Here is a 13,787-nt window from a genome sequence, read left to right on the forward strand (position 1 = left end):
CAGTTTTACAAGGGTATGTTTGGCAGCATGAGTGAAGGATGCTTTGTTGCGAAATAGGAAGCCAATTCTAGATATGGGTCTGGAAGGAGAGTTTACAGTCTAACCAGACACCTAAGTATTTGTAGTTGTCCACGTATTCTAAGTCAGAGCCGTCCAGAGTAGTGATGTTGGACAGGCGGGTAGGTGCAGGTAGCGATCGGTTGAAGAGCATGCATTTAGTTTTACTTGTATTTAAGAGCAATTGGAGGCCACGGAAGGAGAGTTGTATGGCATTGAAGCTTGCCTGGAGGGTTGTTAACACAGTGTCCAAAGAAGGGCCGGAAGTATACAGAATGGTCGTCTGCGTAGAGGTGGATCAGAGACTCACCAGCAGCAAGAGCGACCTCATTGATGTATACAGAGAAGAGAGTCGGTCCAAGAATTGAACCCTGTGGCACCCCCATAGAGACTGCCAGAGGTCCGGACAGCAGACCCTCCGATTTGACACACTGAACTCTATCAGAGAAGTAGTTGGTGAACCAGGCGAGGCAATCATTTGAGAAACCAAGGCTGTCGAGTCTGCCGATGAGGATGTGGTGATTGACAGAGTCGAAAGCCTTGGCCAGATCAATGAATACGGCTGCACAGTAATGTTTCTTATCGATGGCGGTTAAGATATCGTTTAGGACCTTGAGCGTGGCTGAGGTGCACCCATGACCAGCTCTGAAACCAGATTGCATAGCAGAGAAGGTATGGTGAGATTCGAAATGGTCGGTAATCTGTTTGTTGACTTGGCTTTCGAAGACCTTAGAAAGGCACGGTAGGATAGATATAGGTCTGTAGCAGTTTGGGTCAAGAGTATCCCCCCCTTTGAAGAGGGGGATGACCACAGCTGCTTTCCAATCTTTGGGAATCTCAGACGACACGAAAGAGAGGTTGAACAGGCTAGTAATAGGGGTGGCAACAATTTCTGCAGATCATTTTAGAAAGAAAGGGTCCAGATTGTCTAGCCCGGCTGATTTGTAGGGGTCCAGATTTTGCAGCTCTTTCAGAACATCAGCTGAATGGATTTGGGAGAAGGAGAAATGGGGAAGGCTTGGGCGAGTTGCTGTTGGGGGTGCAGTGCAGTTGTCCGGGGTAGGAGTAGCCAGGTGGAAAGCATGGCCAGCCGTAGAAAAATGCTTATTGAAATTCTCAATTATGGTGGATTTATCAGTGGTGACAGTGTTTCCTATCTTCAGTGCAGTGGGCAGCTGGGAGGAGGTGTTCTTATTCTCCATGGACTTTACAGTGTCCCAGAACTTTTTTGAGTTAGTGTTGCACCAATCATGAGGTTGCTACAACCTAGCATATGAATGAAAGTTTACAATGTACGCAAGATGCACAGGTCGAGAGAAATTTGAGTAATCAAGGTGATAGACATTGACAAATTCAATACCGACTTGCACACTCTTGCCTGCATCTAGCTGATTTAAGGTGTAATCATTAGTCCAGCAGTTGCAAACAAGCAAATTCAGGTATGTTTATCATCGTTTCGTTCCATTTGCTTCCATTTAAGAAACGTTGAATGAATACACCCTGATTACACACAAACACAGTTCACTTTCATAGCAGTGAACAGCATGATCCCTTTGATCATTGTATAATTTCTTCTTGCATCTATGCGCTCTCCTCCTCTCACCTTTTCCCTTTGCTTGTGGACTTCAGTGCACAACACATCAGCTGTCTGTGACTAGGCAAAAAAAATTACGTTTCAAGTCAAACCTTCATATCAAAACCGCTAACCGCTACACACAGCCTACATCATTGTCACCCTATTATGATGTCAGTCAACATAGCTACTAGAACTAATGCGCTTAGTAAAGACTCCAAGATGGCGTCGCTGTGAGAGAGTTTTCCGCTCTTCAAAGCAATATTGAGGGTTAGGTGGTTAACAGTCAAATATTGGCTATTAATATTGAAAGAAACTAATGATAACTTTTTTACGGACATGGGATAAGTTTATAGTTAGTTTTTGTCAAGTTGAAAGGGAAGAACACGACAAAGACAAAAGTAGACTAAATATCCAAGTCTCACAGAAGACGGCTGACATGCTAGCTAGCCACAACGAGGACCAGAGCAGCATGGATACACAAAAAGCCACGATCTCAAGCAAGAGAAAGAACAAAACTGACCAGGATGAAATCCTTGCAACCTCTTTACCTCAGACCCCAAGTAAAAATCCACCGGTAAAAGAAGACATTTCCATGTCGGAACTTTTCTCTGCAATCCAGTCCCGGTCTACTAAACAAGACGCCACGCTCTCCAAAGTGTCCATCATAGAGCGGGCTACAGAAGAAACATCAAAGAAGATCGATAATCTGTCAGAAACTGTCAATCAACTACACAAAATTGTGAGTGAGAACAAGGGAAAGATAACGTTCCTAGAGAATGAGCTGAAGAAAATGCAATCCCAAAATAATGAGCTGTGTGAGAATGTAGCTGAACTTCAAAGGAACTCTCGCAGGTGGAATCTGAAAATCCAAGGTGTAAAAGAGGTAGAGGGAGGGGATATTAGAGAAGTAGTCATTAATATCCTGGGAAAAGTGGCACCGTGCATCAAAGACAGGCTAAGAGACGTGATTGATGTGGTACATCGACTTGGGAAACGAAGATCTGATGGACCCCCTCGCAATATCATCTTGCGCTTAACTATGCGCCATTACAGGGACATCATATGGAAAATGGGGAACAAGGGGAACAAGTTTCTGGACGAGAAGAAACTCCGCATCAAAGAAGCTCTGACACTGCAGGATCAGGCTGCCAGAGAGAAACTGTGGCCGCTTATACAGAAGGCGCGACAAGAAGGAAAGAAGGCGGGGTTCAAGGGCCCACACGCGTTTATCGAAGGAAGAATGATTACTGGGTAACTCTGTTGACATTAAGCTAATTGGAACTGTGAGTATTACCATGAGTACAGTTAATGTACTGCCAATTATACATGTACCGTTCGAACTACAACTGATGAACACTTGCCAAAGAAAAGGAAGTAAATAGATTTGTTATTCTGTTAACCACCGCTACCTCATCTGAGCGTAGTTTTCCATCGAGTAATCCTCTCAAGGTTCACTGTTTGTTTTATTGTTCACATTAATACTTGTTATCTAATTTGTGTTCTTTCTTTTTTAATGCAGGAGTTCGTTTTCAATTCACCCAATATCGTTAGTCTGAATGTTAGGGGTTTGAGAAATCCTACAAAAAGGAGAGCTTTATTTTTATGCTGTAAACGCAGTAATGCAGATTTTGTCCTTGTTCAGGAAACTCATTCGGGTGAAAGTGATTTGAAATTTTGGAAAGCACAATGGGGAGATATGGCCTATTTCAGTCATGGATCAAACCATTCTGCTGGTGTTTTGACACTTATTCACAAGTTTAAAGGTGACATTCTAGAATCCACATCTTCACAAGATGGGCGATGGGTCATAGTAACTGTTAAACTTGACAATGCTATTTTCATCATCTGTAATGTATACGGACATAATGCTCCTAATACGACCCTTTTTACCCAATTTACCAGGAAAGTACAGGATTTAAACAACAAATACTCTGAGGCTTTTCTAATTATTTCAGGGGATTTTAATGAAACACCTGATGCATCTGCTGATCGTTTTCCTCCTAGAACGAGTCAAAACCTTCAAAATAGTAACATTATCATTACATTATGCAAGGATCTCTGTGTTGAGGATGCCTGGCGTTATTTCAATCCGGATGCTAAGGGATATACCTGGACCAACAAAACTATGTCACGTAAATCTCGAATAGATTTATTCCTAATTTCCCCTTTTTTTGTTACAATTTGTTATAGATGTAAATCATCCGTTGGCTCCCTTTTCTGATCATCACTTGATTTTCCCTGAATTTACAAGCTACTAAAAAATCAAAATGTACTCGAGGATATTGGAAATTAAACAATACACTTCTTAAAGATACTGATCTCATTGAAAACATCAAATCATTATCTAAAGATATTTTTGCTAGGAAAGACTTGGGTCGTGGAAGTCGATGGGAATTTTTCAAACATAAAGTCAGAGTGGTAGCCATTAAACGCGACCAAAGAGCTGATGCAATTAAAGAACAATAGAGAAAAGGAGATGATGAGCAAGCTTGACAGTTTTCTAAAGAAAGATATTCTATCTGAAGAAGAGGAGTCTGTGTTCAGGTCTTTACAACTAGAATTAGAACAGACTTACACGGATCTGGCAAAGGGCGCCTTTGTAAGGTCAAGAGCCAAATGGATTGAAGAGGGGGAAAAAACACAAGTTACTTTTTTGCACTTGAAATTAGAAACTACAAAAGAAAATCTATAACTGCATTCAAAATTAACAATGTTTTATGTAAAGATCCCATTACAATATCATCATTTTGTGAAAGTGAGAAAAAAAAGTGAAAGTGGAAAAAATACAGCTCTCTCTCTCACCACAGTTTATGCACTGCAGTGCTAGCTAGCTGTATCTTATTATTTCAGTACTAGAGTCATTCTCTGATTCTTTGATTGGGTGGACCACATGTCAGTTCATGCTGCAAGAACTCTGATAGGTTGGGGGATGTCACCTGGAAGTTGTCATAATTACTGTGTAAGTCTATGGAAGGGGATGAGAATCACTAGTCTCCTCACTTTTACATTGAAGTTACTGTACCCAGCGGTCAGAAACTAGCTTTCCTCCGACTACACCATGGTGCTACCCTACAGAGTGCTGTTGAGGCTACTGTAGACCTTCATTGCAAAACAGTGACGTGAATATATTTACTATAGTTTTATCTATTCACTGAGGAGGATGGTCCTCCACTGAGGAGCCTCCACTGACATGGGATATGACCCAGTCTCCCACAGGAGCAACCAACGTCTTGGTCCGATGGCACACACCGGTTTTGAAGTTTGCAGGCGGGGCTACCTCATCACATTACCATGACAACCGTGCCCGACTCATGTCCTCTACACTTACAGAAGTGTTTGAGTTCCCTAAAAGTCTATGCAAATCCCATTGTTGGGATAGACAGTGAGTGTACAAAACATGAGCAACACCTGCTCTTTCCATGACATAGACTGACCAGGTCAATCCAGGTAAAAGCTACGAGCCCTTATTGATGTAACTTGTTAAATCCACTTCAATCAGTGTAGATGAAGAGGAGGAGACAGGTTAAATAATTATTTTTAAGCCTTGAGACAATTTAGACATGGAATGTGTATGTGTGCCATTCAGATAGTGAATGTGCAAGACAAAATATTTACATTACATTCAGAAAGTATTCAGACCCCTTCACTTTTTCCACATTTTGTTACGTTACATTCTTATTCTAAAACTTGTGAAATAAAACATTTTCCTCATCAATCTACACACAATACCCAATAATGACAAAGCGAAAAAAAAAATAGAACGTTTTGCAAAGACTACAAAAATAAGAAATACCTTATTTACTATGAGACTGGAAATTGAGTGCAGGTACATCCTATTTCCATTGATCATCCTTGATTGGAGTCCACATGTGGTAAATTCAATTGATTAGACATGATTTGGAAAGGCACACACCTGTTGTAAGCTCCCACAGTTGAAAGTACAAGTCAGAGCAAAAACAAAGCCATGAGGTTGAAGGAATTGTCCGTATCGCTCTGAGACAGGATTGTGTCAAGGCACAGATCTGAAGAAGGGTACCAAAAAATGTCTGCAGTATTTAAGGTCCCCAAGAACACAGTGACCTCCATCATTCTTAAATGTAAGAAGTTTGGAACCACCAAGACTCTTCCGAGAGCTGGCGCCCAGCCAAACTGAGCAATCGGGGGAGAAGGGAATTGGTCAGGGAGGTGACCAAGAACCCGATGGTCTCTGACAGAGCTCCATAGATCCTCTGCGGAGATAGAAGATGATTAAACAATTCGACCCTGAAACTTAACCATTAGGGATTATAGTTATGTAGCACGCATTAGAAATAATTAAAGTATTAAACATAAGTCGAACTAGGTTGGACTGGGAGGGAGATAAATGTGTGTGTATGTGTGTGCCTAGGAAAATACAGAGAACAATTCAACTGTGTTTGACCTGGCTAGAACTCTGAGAAACTTATGATTGGACAGGGAGTACTTCTCAAGGTTTCCCTAATCTCGGGGGAATGGAACTGTCGGCTGGGTAGTGATACACAGTGGTGAGAACTATGGAGAAGGATACAACTCACCTACTGTTCGTGTGTATGTATGTGCGTAGGATATCTACTGTTTGTGTGAAAGTATTTGCGTAAGTAAGGAGCAAGTATAAAATGGATGTCTTTGTATAATGGACTTCGGAGTACTCTCGTGAATAAACATTTTGACTATTGTAAGCTGAGACTCTTGTCTGTTTCATTCAACCAGAATCTTACAAACTCTGGGTTGCAGACTGAGTAGATTGATTGATGTTTATGGACATTGATAACGAAATCCTCATAACACTTCCAGAAGGACAACCATCTCTGCAGCACTCCACCAATCAGGCCTTTATTGTAGAGTGGTCAGACGGAAGCCACTCCTGGGGAAAAGGCACATGACAGACCGCTTGGAGCTTTCCAAAAGGCACCTAAAGTACTCTCAGACCATGAGAACAAGATTCTCTGGTCTGATGAAGCCAATATTGAACTCTTTGGACTGAATGGCAAGCATCACATTTAGATGAAACCAGGCACCATTCATCACCTGACCAGTACCATCCCTATGGTGGGCTCCTGAGTGGCGCAGCGGTATAAGGCACTGCATCTCAGTGTAAGAAGTGTCACTGCAGTCCCTGGTTTGAATCCAGGCTGAATCACATCCGGACGTGATTGAGAGTCCCATAAGGCGGTGCCCACCGTCATCTGGGTTTGGCTGGGGTAGGCTGTCATTGTAAATAATAATTTGTTCTTAACTGACTTGCCTAGTTAAATAAAGGTTTTTTAAAAAGTTAAATACTGTGAAGCATGGATGTTTTTCAGGGGCAGGGACAGGTAGACTAGTCAGGATCAAGGGAAAGATGAACAGAGAAAAGCACAGAGAGATCCTTAATTGAGACCTGCTCAGGTGAGAAACATCTCGGTCCCCAAGGCAAAAACCCTGTGTTACCCAGGAGCACGAGTACAGGACATAACAAGGCTGCTTCCGACTTTTCTACCACAGATGCCGGGAGCTGACACTGTCATAGTCCATGTGGGATCAAACGGCATCAGGAGGGCTAGCTCGGGACATTGAAAATTGATTTTAAAGAACTAATTTTAGCATTGAAAGACTCCAAAAACGTCCAATAATTTCAGGTCCAATACCGTCGTTAGGCCGCGGATGTGAAAGATTTAGGAGACTGCTGGTAAATGATCCAGGACCAGCTCAGTTAATCACTACCACTGTGACAATACGTCATCATAATACTGCACCAAATGTACATGATCTTAGGAACATTGGCAGACACAAGGCAAGTAATTTAATTTATGCACCCATAATTTCACCGAATACATCTGTTTATCCTACAGCTATTGTAAGCCGTAATCATGAGCCTATACACCAGAGTTACACTGTTAGCACAGAGACGGTGTTCAATAATAGGAAGACCACTTTATGAAACTCACCCTGCACTATCAGCTCCAATGTAAATAACATGAGTAAGTCTACCTCTGATAAGCTTCCCAGTAAAGCATTAAAAACAATCAAGCAACCCAGAAAATTGCTCAAAATAGCCCATATTAGCATATGTAACCTAAGAAACAAGGCCCATGAGTCAATCACTTGCTTGTAACAGATGATATTCATATTCTGACTATCTCTGAAACTCACTTAGATAATACCTTTGATTATACAGTGGTAGCAATACATGGTTATAACATCTACCGAAAACACTGAAACGCCAACGGAGGCGGTGTTGCTGTCAATATTCAGAACCACATTCCTGTAAAGCTTAGAGAGGATCTACTGTTAAATACTGTTTAAGTAATATGGCTACAGGTTCATCTGCCTCATCTAAAGCCCATTCTTGTGGGAAGCTGATATAGACCACCAAGTGCTAACAGTCAGTATCTGGATAATATGTGTGAAATGCTTGATAATGTATGTGATATCAATAGAGAAGTATATTTTCTGGGTGATTTAAATATTGACCTGCTATCATCAAGCTGCCCACTCAGGAAAAACGTCAAACTGTAACCAGTGCCTGCAACCTGGATCAGGTTGTCAGTCAACCTACCAGGGTAGTTACAAACAGCACAGGAATTAAATCATCAACATGTATTGATCACATTTTTACTAACACAGCAGATATTTGTTTTAAAGCAGTATCCAAATCCATAGGATGTAGTGATCACAATATAATAGCCATATCTAGGAAAACCAAAGTTCCAAAGGCTGGGCCTAATATAGTGTATAAGAGGTCATACAATGCGTTTTGCAGTGATTCATATCTTGATGATGTAAATAATATTTGCTGGTTTGTGGTATGTAATGAGCTGCACTTGACGCATTTATGAAACTACTTATTCCAGTTACTAATAAGCACGCACCCATTTAGAAAATTACTGTAAAAACTGTTAAATCCCCTTGGATTGATGAGGAATTGAAAAATTGTATGGTTGAGAGGGATGAGGCAAAAGGTATGGCAATTAAGTCTGGCATGCCAACTGATTGGCAAAAGTACTGCAAATTAAGAAATCATGTGACTAAACTAAATAAAAATAAAAATAAACTACACTATGAAACAAAAATAAATTATATAAAGAATGATAGTAAAAAGCTTCGGGGCATCTTAAATGACATTTTGGGAGGAAAAAAGCCTTCATTCATTGAATCAGATGGCTCATTCATCACAAAGCCCACTGATATTGCAAACTACTTTGATTACTTTTTCATTGGCAAGATAAGCAAACTTAGGGATGACATGCCAGCAGCACATGCTGTCACTAAACATCCAAGTATATAGGACCAAATTATGAAAGACAAGAATTGTACTTTTGAATTCCGTAAAGTCAGTGTGGAAAAGGTGACATTTTTTGTTGTTGTCTGTCAACAATGATAAGCCACGGGGTCTGACAATCTGAATGGAAAATTACTGAGGATTATAGCAGACGATGTTGCCACATCTTCAATTTAAGCCTACTAGAGAGCGTGTGCCCTCAGGCCTGGAGGGAAGCTAAAGTCATTCCGCTACCCAAGAATAGTAAAGCCCCCTTTACTGGCTCAAATTCCCGACCAATCAGCCTGTTACCAACCCTTAGTAAACTTCTGGGGAAAAATGGTGTTTGACCAAATACAATGCTATTTCACAGTAAACAAATTGACAACAGAATTTCAGCATGCTTATAGGTAAGGACACGCAACAAGCACAGCACTTACACAAATGACTGATGATTGGCAGAGAGAAATGTATTAGAAAAAATGATTGTGTGGACAGCTTTTGACATTATCGATCATAGTCTGCTGCTGGAAAAATTTATGTGTTATGGCTTTACACCCCCTGCTATAATGTGGATAAAGAGTTACTTGTCTAACAGAACACTGAGGGTGTTCTTTAAAGGAAGCCTCTCAAATAGAATCCAGTTAGAATCAGGAATTCCCCAGGGTAGCTGTTTAGGCCCCTAGCTTTTTTCTATTTTTACTAACGACATGACACTGACTTTGAGTAAAGCCAGAGTGTCTATGTATGCTGATGACTCAACACCAGACACGTCAGCTACTAGAGCGACTGAAATGACTGCAACACTCAACAAAGAGTTGCAGTTAGTTTCAGAGTGGGTGGCAAGGAATAAGTTGGCCCTCAATATTTCTCAAACTTAAAGCATTGTATTTGGAACAAAACACTCACTAAACCTTAAACCTAAACTAAAACTTATAAAACATAATGTGGAAATTGAGATGACTAAACTGCTTGGAGTAACTCTGGACTGTAAACTGTCATGGTAAAAACATATTGATGCAGTAGTAGCTAAGATGGGGAGAAGTCTGTCTGCAATAAAGTGATGCTCTGTCTTCTTAACAACACTATCAACAAGGCAGATTCTATAGGCCCTAGTTTTGTCGCACCTTGACTGCTGTTCAGTCGTGTGATCAGGTGCCACAAAAAAAGGACTTAGGAAAATTGCAATTGGCTCAGAACAAAACAGCACGGCTGGCCCTTGGATGTACACAGAGAGCTAATATTAATAATATGCATGTCAATCTCTCTGGGCTGAAAGTGGTGGAGATTGAGATTGAGTGGAGATTGACTTCATTACTACTTTTATTTATGAGAGGTACAAAAAACAACAACCTGTTTCTTTCCAAATGCACTGTAACTGCCTTTGAACGGGGTATGGTAGTAGGTGCCAGTCACACCAGTTTGAGTGTGTCAAGAACTGTGATGCTGCTGGGTTTTTCAAACTCAGTTTCTATGTGTGTCAAGAATGAGTAACCACCCAAAGGGCATTCAGGCAAATTGACACAACCGTAGGAAGCATTGGAGTCAACATGAGCCAACATCCCTTTGAAACGCTTTCGACACCTTGTAGAGTCCATGCCCCGACAAATTGAGGGTGCAACTCAATATTAGGAAGGCGTTCCTAAAGTTTTTTACACTCTTTGTATACCACCATATTATAATTTGTAATAAATACTCTTAATATTCTAGAATGTGTAAAATGCACAACTTTATAAGGAACATTTAAATGTGCTGTATGTAAACATGATGAAAAGACATTTACTTTCACAGGTGGTTAATTAAATCTATCTGTAATCCACGATGCTAATAAGGCACGCCTCCTGAAAATAACCTAAGGATTACGTAAAATAATACCCAGTTGCTCGGTCAATTTAGCATGAAAGCAAAAAATACCCAACCTATGGATTAAATTAACCGGGTAACTCCAACAACACAACATGTTGGGTTTTCCAAGCAATCCAATTGGCTGGGTCAAAATAACCCAGCATGTGTTCTGTCCAATATTTAATCAACGCTGGGTTACCAAAGAACCCAAACTGGGGTGTTTTTAACCCGCTCTACTCTTTCTTTCCTTCTCCACCATTTTGCCCCACATTGATTGTGAGATCTGGCTGCAGGCTGTTGCTCCTAACAGAGACTGACTGTGTCTGAAAACCAGTGTTGGGGAAGCTACTCTGAAAATATAGTTTACCGAGATACCAATTACTGTAAGAAGTTAGGCGACACTAAAGCTTCCCTTAAGAAAAAATGTAGTTTACTTAATTAACTAAAGCTACTTTGAAAAAGTTGTTCACTACATCCAAACTACTTTGTGAAAAATGATCATATTTAAATCTGAAATGTCATACAATACAAATTGCAAGAACAGATCACTCTGTAGTCAGATATTAACATTAATGTGTAATTTATCATGTTAAACACAAAAACCATGTTTCAAGTGTCATCTGAAGACGAAAAAGAAAGTAAATTCTTGCCTACTTCACCCATATTTTTTGTTGTGCACAAGACGTAGTGTGTAGTTCCAGTAGTTAGCTACACTGCTACATGGCAAAAAAGTAATGAACTTCTGAAAACACTACGAAGATTTGAATTTAGTTCAACTACCACCAGGCTACTGTAATTTAATGACTAATTGATCTACATGTAGTTCACTACTCCAACACTGCTGAAATCATTACTAGCCATCAACTCCTTGCTTCCTGGATTTGACAACAAGGACGGAGGAAGCAAGAATTTGACAGCTAGTGACATTTTCAGACACAGCCTTTGTCTGCAAACTGAACTGCAGTGGCTTGCCCTGGTTCTGTCTGCCTCATCCATCCAGCCAGTTGGTGCGTGAGGGAATGCACTCACCCTGCCTAGTCCTATTCAGATCTCAGACCACAACAGAGCACTGGAGGGGGTGTGTGTGTGTGAGAGAGAGAGAGAGAGAGAGAGAGAGAGAGGGGGGGGGGGGGGGGGTGGCCTCTTCTGAAAGGGAAGTTAAGCAGAGCTGCACGTAGCTCATGGCTGCATCTATTCGTCTCTGTTGCTAGAAGTGGCCGTTGAGAGAAAAGGTCAGGCTTTTGTCCTAATGACATTGTCCTGATTTTTATTTTACCTTTATTTATGCAGGTTTTTCTCATTGAGATAACATCTCTTTTCCAAGAGAGACCTGGTTCTCATGAAAACAAATCACCTGGAATCATACATCAGTGTTCAGTTTTATTTTGTTTACTTTGAACTGTTCTCTTCACCTGGCATCTGACAAGTGGGTGTGAGCGCATGCCGCTTAAAGAACATACAGTGCCTTCGGAATGTGTTCAGACCCCTTGAATTTTCCCACATTTTGTTAGGTTACAGCCATATTCTAAAATGTATTAAATTGTTATTTTTCCTCATCAATCTACATCTACACATAATGACAAAGCAACAAAAAAAACATGACATTTACATAAGTATTCACACCCTTTACTCAGTACTATGTTGAAGCACCTTTGGTAGTGATTACAGCCTCGAGTCTTCTTGGGTATGATGCTACAAGCTTGTCACACCTGTATTTGGGGGAGATTCTCACATTCTTCTCAGCAGATCCTCTCAAGCTCTGTCAGGTTGGATGGGGAGCATTGCTGCACAGCTATTTTCAGGTCTCTCCAGAGATGTTCGATCGGGTTCAAGTCTGGGCTCTGGCTGAGCCACTCAAGGATATTCAGAGACTTGTCCCGAAGCCACTCCTGCGTTGTCTTGGCTGTGTGCTTAGGGTTGTTGTCCTGTTGGAAGGTGAACCTTTGCCCCAGTCTACGGTCCTGAGGGCTCTGGAGCAGGTTTTCATCAAGGATCTCTCTGTAGTTTGCTCCGTTCATCTTTGCCTCAATCCTGACTAGCCTCCAAGTCCCTGCCGCTGAAAAACACCCCCACATCATGATGCTGCCACCCTCATGCTTCACCGTAGGGATGGTGCCAGGTTTCCTCCAGACGTGACGCTTGGCATTCAGGCCAAAGAGTTGAATCTTGGTTTCATCAGACCAGAGAATCTTGGAAAACTCCAAGCAGGCCTTCATGTACCTTTTACTGAGGAGTGGCTTCCGTCTGGTCACTCTACCGTAAAGGCCTGATTGGCGGAGTGTTGCAGAGATGGTTGTCCTTCTGGAAGGTTCTTCTATCTCCACAGACGAACTCTAGAGCTCTGAAAGAGAGACTATTGGGTTCTTGGTCACCTCTCTGACCAAGACCCTTCTCCCCCGATTGCTCAGTTTGGCCGGGCGTCTAGGTCTAGGAAGAGTCTTGGTGGTTCCAAACTTCATCCGTTTAAGAATGATGGAGGCCACTGGGTTCTTGGGGACCTTCAATGCTGCAGACATTATTTGGTACCCTTCCTCAGATCTGTGCCTCGACACAGTCCTTTCTCGGAGCACAACAGACAATTCCTTCGACCTTCGACCTCAACTGTGAGACCTTATATAGACAGGTGTGTGCCTTTCCAAATCATGTCCAATCAATTGAATTTACCACAGGTGGACTCCAATCAAGTTGTAGAAACATCTCAAGGATGATCAATGGAAACAGGATGCACCTGAGCTCTATTTCCAGTCTCATAGCAAAGGGTCTGAATATTTATGTAAATAAGCTATTTGTGGTTTTTATCTCAATAAATATTTTTAAAAACCTGATATTGCTTCGTCATTATTGGGTACTGTGTGTAGATTGGTGAGAATATGTATTTGTTTAATCCATTTTAGAATAAGGCTATAACCTAACAACATGTGGAAACATCAAGGGGTCTGAACACATTCCAAAGGCGCTGTACATTTACATGTTAGTCAATTAGCAGACGCTCTTATCCAGAGCAACTTAAAGGAGTAATTAGGGTTAAGTGCCTTGCTCAAGGGCACATTG

The sequence above is a fragment of the Oncorhynchus kisutch genome, linkage group LG20 (assembly GCF_002021735.2).
Source record: "Oncorhynchus kisutch isolate 150728-3 linkage group LG20, Okis_V2, whole genome shotgun sequence".
Taxonomy (NCBI): domain Eukaryota; kingdom Metazoa; phylum Chordata; class Actinopteri; order Salmoniformes; family Salmonidae; genus Oncorhynchus; species Oncorhynchus kisutch.